We start from the raw sequence: 12,111 nt of genomic DNA, 5'->3' as shown, positions 1-12,111 counted from the left end.
TCAGCATTATTAGATCTGTTTCTGTATATTTACACACACACACACACACACATACACCCTTTTTAACTATATAGACTGGGATTGGCTCACGTCAGTACATATAGTTCTGTCTTAATCCTTTTAACAACTGCATATCTCATAGTATTGACATGACAATTTCTTTAGCCACTGGCCTAATTGACAGACAATTAGATTGTTTTCTATCTTTTCTAGCATAAACAATGCTGTGATGACCATCTTTATATGCAGAAATGTGGGCATATATTGAGTATTTCTATAGGCTAGGAGACATTCCTAAGAGTGGAATTTCTTAGTGTATTTGTAGATGCCTGAGAGAGGGAGAGGGGGAATGGGCAGTTAGTGTTTAATGGGACAGAGATTCAGTTCAGGAAGGTGAAAAATTCAGGAGATGGATGATGGTGAGGGTTGCAGAACAATGTGAATGTACTTAGTGTCACTGAAATGTACAGTTAAATGTGGTTAAAATAGTATGTTTTATATTATGTAACTTTTACCACAATAAAAAAATTTTTTAAGTGGAATTTCTTGGCATACACATTAGAAGTTTTGATAGAAGCTGTTAAATTGTCATCCAGAAATTCCTGTTACAATTTACTCTCAAGAGTATATGAGAGTATCTCTTCCGATATACCCTTAACAACCCTGGATATTATCATTTTTTCCCCATATCTGAGAGGCCAAAAAAAAAAAAAAGCTATTTTTTCTTTGGATTTGCATTTCCCCATTACCAGTACTTAAGGACTCTTCTGCGTTATGCAGTGAGATTGAGCACTTGTTCATATGTTATTAGGGATTTGTATTTCTTCTATGAATTTCTTCTTCAAAGACCTTTATTCATTTCGCTGTTGGCTTGTTTATCTTTTCCTTATTGGTTTTATATTAGTTCTTTGTAATTATGGATATCAATCCTTTGTTACATATGGTATAGTTATTTTCTTCTAAACTGTCACGTCTTTATCTTTTGTAACATCTTAAAATTATCTTCCTATAGGATTTTCTGTGTAGAAACCCAACAATTTTTTAAATTCCAGTTTTAAATTGTTTTATTTTTGAATAGAATAAAGTTAGTTTCAATTGCATTCTCTGTTATATACATAAAGCTAATCTCTCTGAACGGGCTTCCCCCGTGGCTCAGATGTTAGTAAAGAATCTGCCCGCAATGCAGGAGACCTGGGCTGGATCCCTGGGTTGGGAAGATGCCCTGGAGAAGGGAATGGCAACCAACTCCAGTATTCTTGCCTGGAGACTTCCATGGACATAGGAGCCTGGAGGACTATAGTCCATGGGATTGCAAACAGTCAAATACAACTGAGACTGAGCAACTAACGCATGCACACACACACACACACACACACAATCTCTCTAACCAGTATATAGAGTAAAGCTGAGCCAGGTTTTACCTGTTGAGTTATGCATTCTTTTCTAAAGCACTTAAAGATAGTTCAAAATCCTATATTTCATGACATTTTAGCTAGGCTTTCCACATCATATGCCTACGTTTAGGGATTATGCTGCTAATGGGTTCTATGAACCAATCTACCTTCGTTAAGCCCCAAGCAGATGAGACGGCAACACTTACTTGCATTGAGACTCTTAAGTCATCCTAAACCACTGTTACTTCAATGTCCTGTACAGGATTTAAGGATACAGGATTTAAGGAGGATACAATGCAACTCATCATCCAGGCCTCAAGAGAAAAGTCTATGTTTAGAGGGACAAAAACTCTATGTCCCATTCCGCCTCATAGCACATCAAATACGCCCAATGGCAACAGAATCTGTTGTATGAAACGTGCCAGTTTATGTCACAGTTTATTAGCTTGCCGTGTAACTGACAAAAGTGAAGCACTCATAATTAGCTGACAGATTTGCATACCCACTACTTGTCACTACGATTTCAGAGCCAAGCATGGCTGTAAATAGGTTTTCTTCATTTTCAAACACGGCAGATAATATTTGGTAAAACATTCAAATTCCCTGGCTGCCTTCCACATTTGCTATCTTCCCAATGCTTAGGCCCCATATGGACAAACAACAAAGTTGAATATTTAGAGGCCCTTGATCCCCTCCCTCCAGGGTATACAATGTACATGGTTACTGCACCATCTTGTGACCATATCTATGAACTGCATATTCTCAGATAGTAGGCAACCTGCCAAGATCCTCTCTGCTAAAACCTTGCAAAGCGTCCATCACCATCTTGTCTTCCTTTTTTCTCTTTCCAGACACCAAACTGGAAGGGAAAGGCTATGCTATCCTTACCCACTGTGTTTCCTTCCTTCTGTCTTTCTCGCTCCTTTTTTCTCTCTCCTGTCTGGACTGCCTCAATGCCTCAATCGGCTCTAAAGACTCAGTCAGAAATCCTGAAAGTCAGGAAAGTGATTTCCAGGATAAATTCCTTACAAAAGTACTATTTCTTTCACAGTATCATCTACGCATAGACATAGCAGGTCTATGTTTGATTTTTGAACAACTCCCTTATGATACTGTCTAGCCCTTGAAGAACGAGTAAGAGGCAGAACAATCCAAGGAAGGGCCCTCATTAAAAACAACAGCAACAAATTAAAAAAAAAATCAGTTTAAACACTGCAGAAGAAAGTCACCTTATTAGATCCATAAGGGCATCTCTCTGAGGGCTGTGACAATATGACATATTTAAGGGAGTAACAATGTTTGGAGGCTGAGTACAATGAGGCTGAGTCAATCAACCAGGGAACTCAGACCCGCTCAAGTAGGATTGAAGGAAACAGGTTAGATTTTTCTACTATGAGCGAGTAAGGAGCATTTGATAGCTTACAGGTTCCAAGGAGTGAGCGCTGAGTCAAAGTCACTGGGTTGGCTTTGTAATCAACCCACTTGCCTAGATCAAACTACATTTCCCAGTATTCCCTTTCCTGGGTGTTTCAGTTAGAGTGGTCCACAAGACAGATTCTTGTGGGAGATGTGGGGGAAAGAAAGGAAGCAGCAACCATGTTGCACACTTTGTTGTGTATCTGCTGGCTTACCTTGTAGGTGTGAGGGTGTGACTGGACCTATGACTGTTCCACCTTTCCCTGTATCCTCCTTCAACTTCTCCAACTTCTGGACCAGGTGCACATGTGTTTAGCTTTGTGACAAAGTGTCCTGGCCTCTGCGGGACAACCATGACATCAAGGTCAAGGCAACAAGTACTGCCATGGATTTCAATCCATCCTCATGGGTTCCACCACGTTCTTGCTTTCCTCCGCTTTACATCCATCTTTCCTTCCCAACTGCCTGCCCTGTGGACTTCAAACCTCAGCATCAGACAAAGATGATCAACATTACAGAGATGGCTTAATGAGCTCCCAAGATTGTGTGATGTCAAATTCCTAAAACAAATCTCTTCATAGATAGATATACACCCATGGTTCTATTCTCTGATTTAACTTCTGACTAATACAGCCACATTATGGATGGACCACACACACACAAAAACCACTGTACCATGCACTGCCCTTGAACTTTTCCAAGAATATAATTCACTGAAGAAAGTCCCAAAACATATCCTCACAGGAAAAATTTAATCCAAACACACAATGAGCAAGTCAATAAAGGGAGACAGAAGATGTCCAAAAAGCACACTTTTACCCTAAAAAATATTTTTATAGCTCAGTAAGGGAGATAAGAAAGGCACATACACACAAAATAAAATTCAAGGCAATATGTGATAAGCTTTGGAAGAGAGGTTCAAAGAATTGTCAGATTATCTTCCTGACCAAGGATCCACTATCAAACTCTATACAGAAATGACCACAAACATCCTAGTTCATCACATCTAAGGATATGCCTACAGCTCTCAAGTTTTTCAAAGGATATATAAATCAAAGAGTACAACATCCTAACAAGTTACATAAAGGCTTATTTATCACTGGAAAAGAGCTCATAGAGAGGAGTTGCCAGGTTGGGAGGCTGCCCAAGGCCAACGAGCAGGATGCTGGGTCATATGCATTGGGGCCTGTTAAGAACTGAGTGAACAGCTGAGTTGGGGCACCCCTGCTATAAGCAGCTGCTGTAATCTAAAGGACTAGCAGTTCAAGTTCTGCTGATGGTCCAAGGCTGTCCAGAGAGGAAAATCCAAGATAGTGAACATAGAGATCAGAGTGATTCTCTCCATTACAAGTGATTGTATGTGATAAAAGCCTTTACAGAGGAATTCATTTCAATATCCCTCAGGGCTGCTGTCTATGGGGTCGCACAGAGTCGGACACGACTGAAGCGACTTAGCAGCAGCAGCAGCAGTCATTAAGTAATTCATCAGCAAATATGTATTGAGTACCTGAATGTGCTTCTTCTCTCCTCTAATGCAATGCCTCTTTGCAGGACTAGCTCCTTCTCATTCTTCATGTTGCAGTTTAAATGTCACCTGCCAAAGTAATCTTCCTTGTTCACTCTAAATATTTCCTCTTTGTTACCCTTTATCACTTTCATCTATACATTTCCTTGATGGCATTTAGCATGGTCTGGCATCATAATTGACTTGTAATCTGTTTGGACTAATAGTCTTGAATGCTAAACTGTAAGCTCCACAAGAGGGGGTATCATGTCTTTTCTATTTATATCTGAATATCCAAGATGAGCGCACACCCAGTCACACAGTAAATCAAATATTTGTTGAGTGAATGACTAGCAGGACTACATGAACTGAGAACTTTCGGATGTTCAAGCTGGATTTAGAAAAGGCAGAGGAACCAGAGATTAAATTGCCGATATCTCTTGGACCATAGAAAAAGCAGGAGGATTCCAGAAAAATATTTACTTTTGCTTCATTGACTACACTAAAGCCTTTGACTGTGTGGATCACAACAAACTGTGGAAAATTCTTCAAGAGATGGGAATACCAGACCACCTTACCTGCCTCCTGAGAAATCTGTATGCAGGTCAAGAAGCAACAGTTAGAACTGGACATGGAACAACGGACTGGTTCCAAATCGGGAAAGGAGTACATCAAGGCTATATATTGTCACCCTGCTTATTTAACTTATATGCAGAGTACATCATGAGAAATGCTGGGCTGGAAGAAGCACAAGCTGGAATCAAGATTGCCGGGAGAAATATCAATAACCTCAGATATGCAGATGACACCACCCTTATGGCAGAAAGCGAAGAGGAACTAAAAGAGCATCTTGATGAAAATGAAAGAGAAGAGTGAAAAAGCTGGCTTAAAATTCAACATTCAAAATCTAAGATCACGGCATCCAGTCCCATCACTTTATGGCAAATAAATGGGGAAACAATGGAAACAGTGACAGATTTTATATTCTTGGTCTCCAAAGTCACTGCAGATGGTGACTGCAGCCACCATCTGCAAGTGAAGACACTTGCTTCTTGAAAGAAAAGCTATGACCAACCTAGACAGCTTATTAAAAAGCAGAGACATTACTTTGCGGACAAAGATCCATCTAGTCAAAGCTATGCTGCTGCTGCTAAGTCGCTTCAGTCATGTCCGACTCTGTGCGACCCCATAGACAGCAGCCCACCAGGCTCCCCCACCCCTGGGATTCTCCAGGCAAGAACACTGGAGTGGGTTGCCATTTCCTTCTCCAATGCATGAAAGTGAAAAGAGAAAGTGAAATCGCTCAGTCATGTCTGACCCTCAGCGACCCCATGGACTGCAGCCTACCAGGTTCCTCTGCCCATGGGATTTTCCAGGCAAGAGTACTGGAGTGGGCTGCCATTGCCTTCTCCGAGTCGAAGATATAGTTTTTCCAGTAATCATGGATGGATGTGAGAGTTGGACCACAAAGAAAGCTGAGCACCAAAGAGTTGATGCTTTTGAACTGTGGTGTTGGAGAAGACTCTTGAGAGTCCCTTGGACTGCAAGGAGATCCAACCAGTCCATCCTAAAGAAAATCAGTCCTGAATATTCATTGGAAGGACTGATGTTGAAACTGAAGCTTCAATACTTTGGCCATCTGATGAGAAGAACTGACTCATTTGAAAAGACCCTGATGCTGGGAAAGATTGAAGGCGGGAGGAGAAGGGGACGACAGAGGATGAGATGGTTGGATGGCATCAGTGACTCAATGGACATGAGTTTGAGCAAGCTCTGGGAGTTGGTGATGGACAGGGAAGCCTCAAGTGTTTCAGTCCATAGGGTTGTAAATAGTCAGACATGACTGAGTGACTGAACTGAACTACCAGGACACTGGAACTATAAAGATAACTGGGACAGGCCAAATCCATGCTTTCTTGGGGCTTACAGTCCATCAGAGGAGGGAAATGGACAAGCAGAAGAATGATTGGTAGAAATGGCCTCAAAGAGCTTAATTCATCACCTCTTAAAGATACTCCTACCCCATCAGGTTTTTTAAAGTTGACCTTTATTGGAGTATATTTGCTTTACAATGTTGTGTTAATTTCTACTGTATAGCAAAGTGAATCAGCTATATGTATACATATATCTCTTCTCTTTTGGATTTCTTTCTCATTTAGGTCACCACAGAGCACTGAGTATACTTTCCTATGTCATACAATAGGTTCTCATTAGTTATCTATCTTATATATAGTATCAATAATGTGTATATGTCAATCCCAATCTCCCAATTCATCCCACCCCCAATTTTCCCCTTGGTATTCACACATTTGTTCTCTATATCTGTGTTGATCAGCAGGTGAATGGATAAAGAATATGTGGTGCATATATACAATGGGGTATTACTCAGCCATTAAAAGGGATAAAACTGGTTCATTTATAGAGACATGGATGGACCTAGATGCTGTCATACAGAGTGAAGTAAGTCAGAAAAACAAATATTATATATTAATGCATATATGTGGAATCTAGAAAAAATGATGATCTTATTTGCAAAGCAGAACTAGAGACACAGACCTATCAAGTTTTTGAAGTGTATATAAAGAGGGCAAGGTCATGCAAAAGACTATTTGCTATGCTAGGATGAGTGCTGGGATGGGGGTTGACACAGAGGTTGGGGGAGCACAGGGAAGAAAGGACTAAATCCAGTTTGGAAGGGATCAGGGAAGACTTGCCAGAAGCGGTGATGTCAAAGCAGAGTCTGAAAGGAAGGCAGGAATTACTTATGCGAAGAGGGTGCCTTTCTGTGTGTGGTTTTTAGGTGGAGGAACAAGCAATGCTAATATGGAAGGCAAGAGAGAGGTGAATACGGAATAGCATTGAAGATGGAGAGAACAGAATGTGTAAAATGCCTCGAGGTGGAATAAGAGACAATGGGAAACCTCTAATAGCTCCTCTCAGCTGGCGCCTGGGGTGTGAGGGGCAAGTGTTGGGAGAGAGCACAAACAAGTGACACATTCTGAGCGGTCTTGAACGCCAGACTTTGGACTGACACTTCAATCTAGTCATTGAGTGTGCTTTATTTACAAACATATCATTTTGTTGGTTATATGCCACCAGGGATTTAAATTAAATGCATGAAATGATGCTAAAATTTAGTACTGATACTAAAGATAACCATAGTTTTCAGAACAAAAACTGAAACTTATGGACTGATCTTGGATTAGAATAATAGAAACCATGATTATCATGGAAAATGCAGAGTCCATGGCTGATGTACTGGAATCAACACACAGGAAAGTGAGTACAAAGCCAAGTACACCTTGTGCATCTGCTAAATATAATAATAAATGCCAGTATTATTGAGAATAGCCATTGTTCTTTTCCATCAGAAAAGGGGACTTTAGACAGATAGTACTGTGTCAAAAAAAATGCCCAGTATATGTAAAATACAGTGCTGGATCCCTGAGAGGAGCGTAGGAGAAAAATAGAAAAAAATAGAAATCTAGTTTCTGCAGGGATTTTAGTAAATATTTCCTTTTAGTGATAATGAATTCAATTACTGAGTAACTTAGAGTTCAATGAATGGTTGAGGTGGGGGAAGACTGTAAAACATTACCAAGAAAAACAGTGTAGGTGTTCCATTAAAGGTTTCTGTATGAATAAAACATATGAGTTCAAAATAATAAATTGCTTCAATGCTAGAAATGTTTACCTATATTAATCCAATCTAATTGCAAAGTACCAGAAGGCTGTTCTAAAGTGCTTTGCATGTTTTAACTCATTTAATCATTACCACAAACCTATGGAGTAAATACTATTATAATTTCAATCTTAGAAATAAGGAAAGGCTCGGAAAAATGAAGTCTGGGTCTCATAGCTAATAAGCCAAGGCTTATTAGAGGTCATTAAAACTCTGTTAAGATGGCAATCAGCCTAAGTAAGATTTTATAGAGTCTGTTAGAATCAATGATATCTCAAAAACTCCTATTTAAAATCATTTTGGAAGGCCAATGCCTAAGGCAAGAAGTAAAGTTCAAGTAGTCAAGAGTCAATTTCAAGGAGGGTGGCTTTCAATGGTGAGTCTTGGCAGAGCGGAGTGCTTCGGGCATTTAGCTGAGTGTGGACTTCCATCTGTAGACGGTGCAGAGCTCCCGGCACTTTCTGAGAAGGGCAGTGCAGGATCAGCCCTATGATTTAGGACAACAGCTCTCCACTGTACCTGAGCATCTTGGAATCTCCTTAGAATCTCACCCAAAAAGGCAGGATCTCTCACTTTGCACCTGAAATTTTGATTCAGAACCTCTGCAGTGGGGCCCAAGGTATTTGCATCTTTAAACAAACATGTCAGCGAGGCTTCTGAGGCCTCAGGTCCATGGTTTAGGTTTTGAGATGCAGTTTGAGGAAGATGAGTGTGGTGGTTGGGAAAGAGGCTGAGAACAGGAGAATAATTAAGGAGTTTCTTTGATCATTCAGGTGGGCTACATAGAAACCTGACCTTGCATGGGAGTGCCGGGCAATCAAAACAATGACCTCCCTGTCAAGTTCCCTGGAGTCTGAATAAAGCATGCTTCCAATGACAATGGACACTGGGGAGTGCTGGGAAACTACTGATGACTGTTAGGTCAAGTTCATTCTTGATAAATCCTATTCATCTTGGCTAGACAGTGCTGAGGCGCCTTACTTAACCTTCCTTCCTAGTCGTTTACCTTTGCAAAGCCTAAATCTGCCTCTTGGGTCAAATTCACAAAGTCTTTACAACGGAATCCCAAGGACCTTGATGGGCACATGGTCCTGCTCTAGCTAGTTTCAGGGGCAGAAAACCTTTTTCCGACCTGACAGGAAAAAAAACACTCATGTGTTTGAATTAATCCTTGAGAAAGCTGGTAAGGTTGGGTTCCAGCTGGCCTATTAAAGCCCTCTCTTCTAAAACTTGACAATTCCTTTCAGGTCCTCTGAAGTCACATGAAATCCAATGGAGCATTTTAAAGTCACAAAAACTGTTAAACTTTTCTTAGGCCCAGTTAGGCATCAGTAAATCTTAGTGAGCGTTGGGAAGTCACAAGATTTAAGCCAAGCACAAAGAGAGTAGAATGTATACAATTGAATGAGACTTAATGAGGATTATTGAACCTTATCCGGCCCTTCAGGCAAACAAGGTCAAAAATTTTAAAGTCAAATGACAGGGAAGCAAAGTATTCTATTCCTTTTTTTTTTTAAAGTGAAGTGAGCTATACCTCAATTTACATGGCTTGAGTGTGGCTTTCCCTGAGGGCCCTTCGTGACTGCTAATATGATAAACTAGGAGGTGCTTTTAATGAGTTACTGGCCCTCCTCCCTCCTAGGGGGCATAGATGCATTTTAATAGGGTTTCCTGCACAGAGTAGAGACTTGGAGTGTGGGAATTCCAAGCACCCACCTGGATCAGAGGGGGAGGTAGCTAGATCTCTGGAACCCTCTGGGATCTCAGGGTGCAGACAGGCCCATACTCTGACAATATAGGGTGGGGAGGTGGGTGGAAAAGGAAGAGGCCTGGTGGTGAGTCATCCTTGGCTAAGTGCGCTAAATAGGTCCCCAGTCAGCAGGGGACATCAGATAATGCTGGAGAGAGTAGCAGTGACTCAACTGGCATTTTGTTGATTAGATCTTTCAGGAGATCTGTCACTGGCTACATTCAAAGCTCAGAAGTAAACCTTAGGGCAGGTCTTTATACATTTTAATTATGTAAAAAATCTGTTTTATATATATATATATATTTAAAATTCTTCATCTCAGAGTCAGCCTTTAGCTATTAAAGAGATAGGCATTCACCAGACAGCTAGTTTTCATATTAGGAACAATAATAATGATGATACTATCAAACACATATTAAGTTTATTTTGTGTCAGACTCTGTTCTGAGTCCTTTACAAATATGAACTCTTTTATTTCTCACAATAACCATTTGAAGTTGGAGCTGTAATTTTCTCCATTTATAGGGGAGGAAACTGGGGCATGGAGAGGCTAGTGACTTCTCCAAGGTCACAGACATGGTAAATGGTGGGACTGAGATTCAAACCCAAGCAGTATGGATCCAGAGCCTACATTCTCAATCTATAATATCAGCAGTAATCTATTTGGGGGCTTAGCGGTTTAGGGTCAACCACTCACTATATTCTCGTTTTGGAAGGAAAACCAGGATACATTGCTGAGCTTTAAAAGAGGCAATTGAGAACTGTACAGTATGGTTTCATTTTTGTGTTGTGTGTTGGGGGAGAGAGAAAAAGAGTGAGGGAAGAGAGAAAGAGAGATGTTAGATTTGAATGCGAAAAGGACAAGGCAGTCTGGAAGAAATCATATAATTCCACTAGTTATTTTGGAAGAGTGAGAATGTGTAGGTAATTGTTCATTTCATTTTTTACCTACATGCTTCTGTATCGTTTGCAGTTTTTACAAGCATGTAATAAAACACACACACACATTGAAGCACTAATTAAGCTTTTAACTATACTCTCTGACACAGCTTTTGGTTTAGATTTCCATAATTCTTTGGGAAATATCAGATTCTTCCTGTTCTCAGGCCTCATGAAGTGATTTGCATATAATGGTAGGTACCCCATAAATGTGGGCTTTCCTGGTGGCTCAGACGGTAAAGAATCAGCCTGCAATGCAGGAGACCTGGGTTCCATCCCTGGGTTGGAAAGATGCCTTGGAGGAGGACAGGCAACCCACTCCATTATTCTTGCCTGGAGAATCCCCATGGAAAGAGGAGCCTGGGGGGCTACAGTCGATGGAGTTGCAAAAAGTCGGACACAATTAAGCACACACCCCATAAATATTAGTGTGGTGTTGTTGATTGGAAAGTATGTTGCTAGAAGTATGTCTTCTATCCTCTTTGACCCTGGAATCATTACAGACTCTGCTGAGATTTTACTCTTTGGGAAATTTGGATTGGCTCTCTAGCTCAGAGGTTGACCAATTTTTTTCTCTCAAGGGCTAGAAAATAAATATTTTAGCTTTTCAGGCCGTCAGTGTTTCAGCTGTTCCTGCCTCTGGGGTTGTGAGAGTAGCCAGAAGAAATATGCAAAATTATGGGCGTGGCCATGTTCCAATACACTGTAATTTACAAAAGCAGGTGGAGAGACTTGGCCCCAGGTCTGTCATTTTTTGGACCTCTGGTCTAGCTGCTCAGAACAGTGTTATTTACACTGAGAAATAGCTGATTTGCTTTTCTCAAGATAGGTTTCTCCTGCAGTTCTAAGTGTTAGTCGCTCAATCGGGTCCATCTCTGCGACCCCAAGGACTGTAGCCCACCAGGCTCTTCTGTCCATGGAATTCTCCAGATGAGAATACTGGAGTAAGTTGCCATTCCCTTCTCCAGGGGATCTTGCCAAACCCAGGAATTGAACCCAGGTCTCCTGCATTGCAGGCAGATTCTTTACCATCTGAGCCACCAGGGAAGCCCTTTCTGAAGGTCTGATTGATGTGTTATAAATTTACTTTAGAATTTTTGAGGTCTTGATCAAGTTCCTCAAGTTAAGACCATCAGCTCATCTCACTCTGGCTATTCGAGAGATTAGGATTGCCCTATTCCACAATCCCACGGGACTGTATGTGGAGTCAGCGCACACCATATCTTGTTAGACTCTTTACAACCCACCCCCCGAGCCCGGGCCTTGTCTGTTTGTTTGTTTTGATTCCTAGTAAAGACAAGAGAGAAGCAGTCCTCAGGACAGGACAATAAAGCTTGGAGTTGCAGATCACCAGCCTAGCCGAGTCTGTTGGTCTCTTCTGTGTCTCAGGTATGGGGAGAGTGCAGTTGTCTAAAGCCTGGCCTGTG

The sequence above is a fragment of the Bos grunniens genome, chromosome X, assembly GCF_055505025.1.
Source record: "Bos grunniens cultivar Pamir isolate PY7600 chromosome X, Bosgru_T2T1.0, whole genome shotgun sequence".
Taxonomy (NCBI): Eukaryota; Metazoa; Chordata; class Mammalia; order Artiodactyla; family Bovidae; genus Bos; species Bos grunniens.
The sequence above is the reverse complement of the archived record's forward strand: the minus strand, read 5'-3'. Positions refer to the sequence as shown.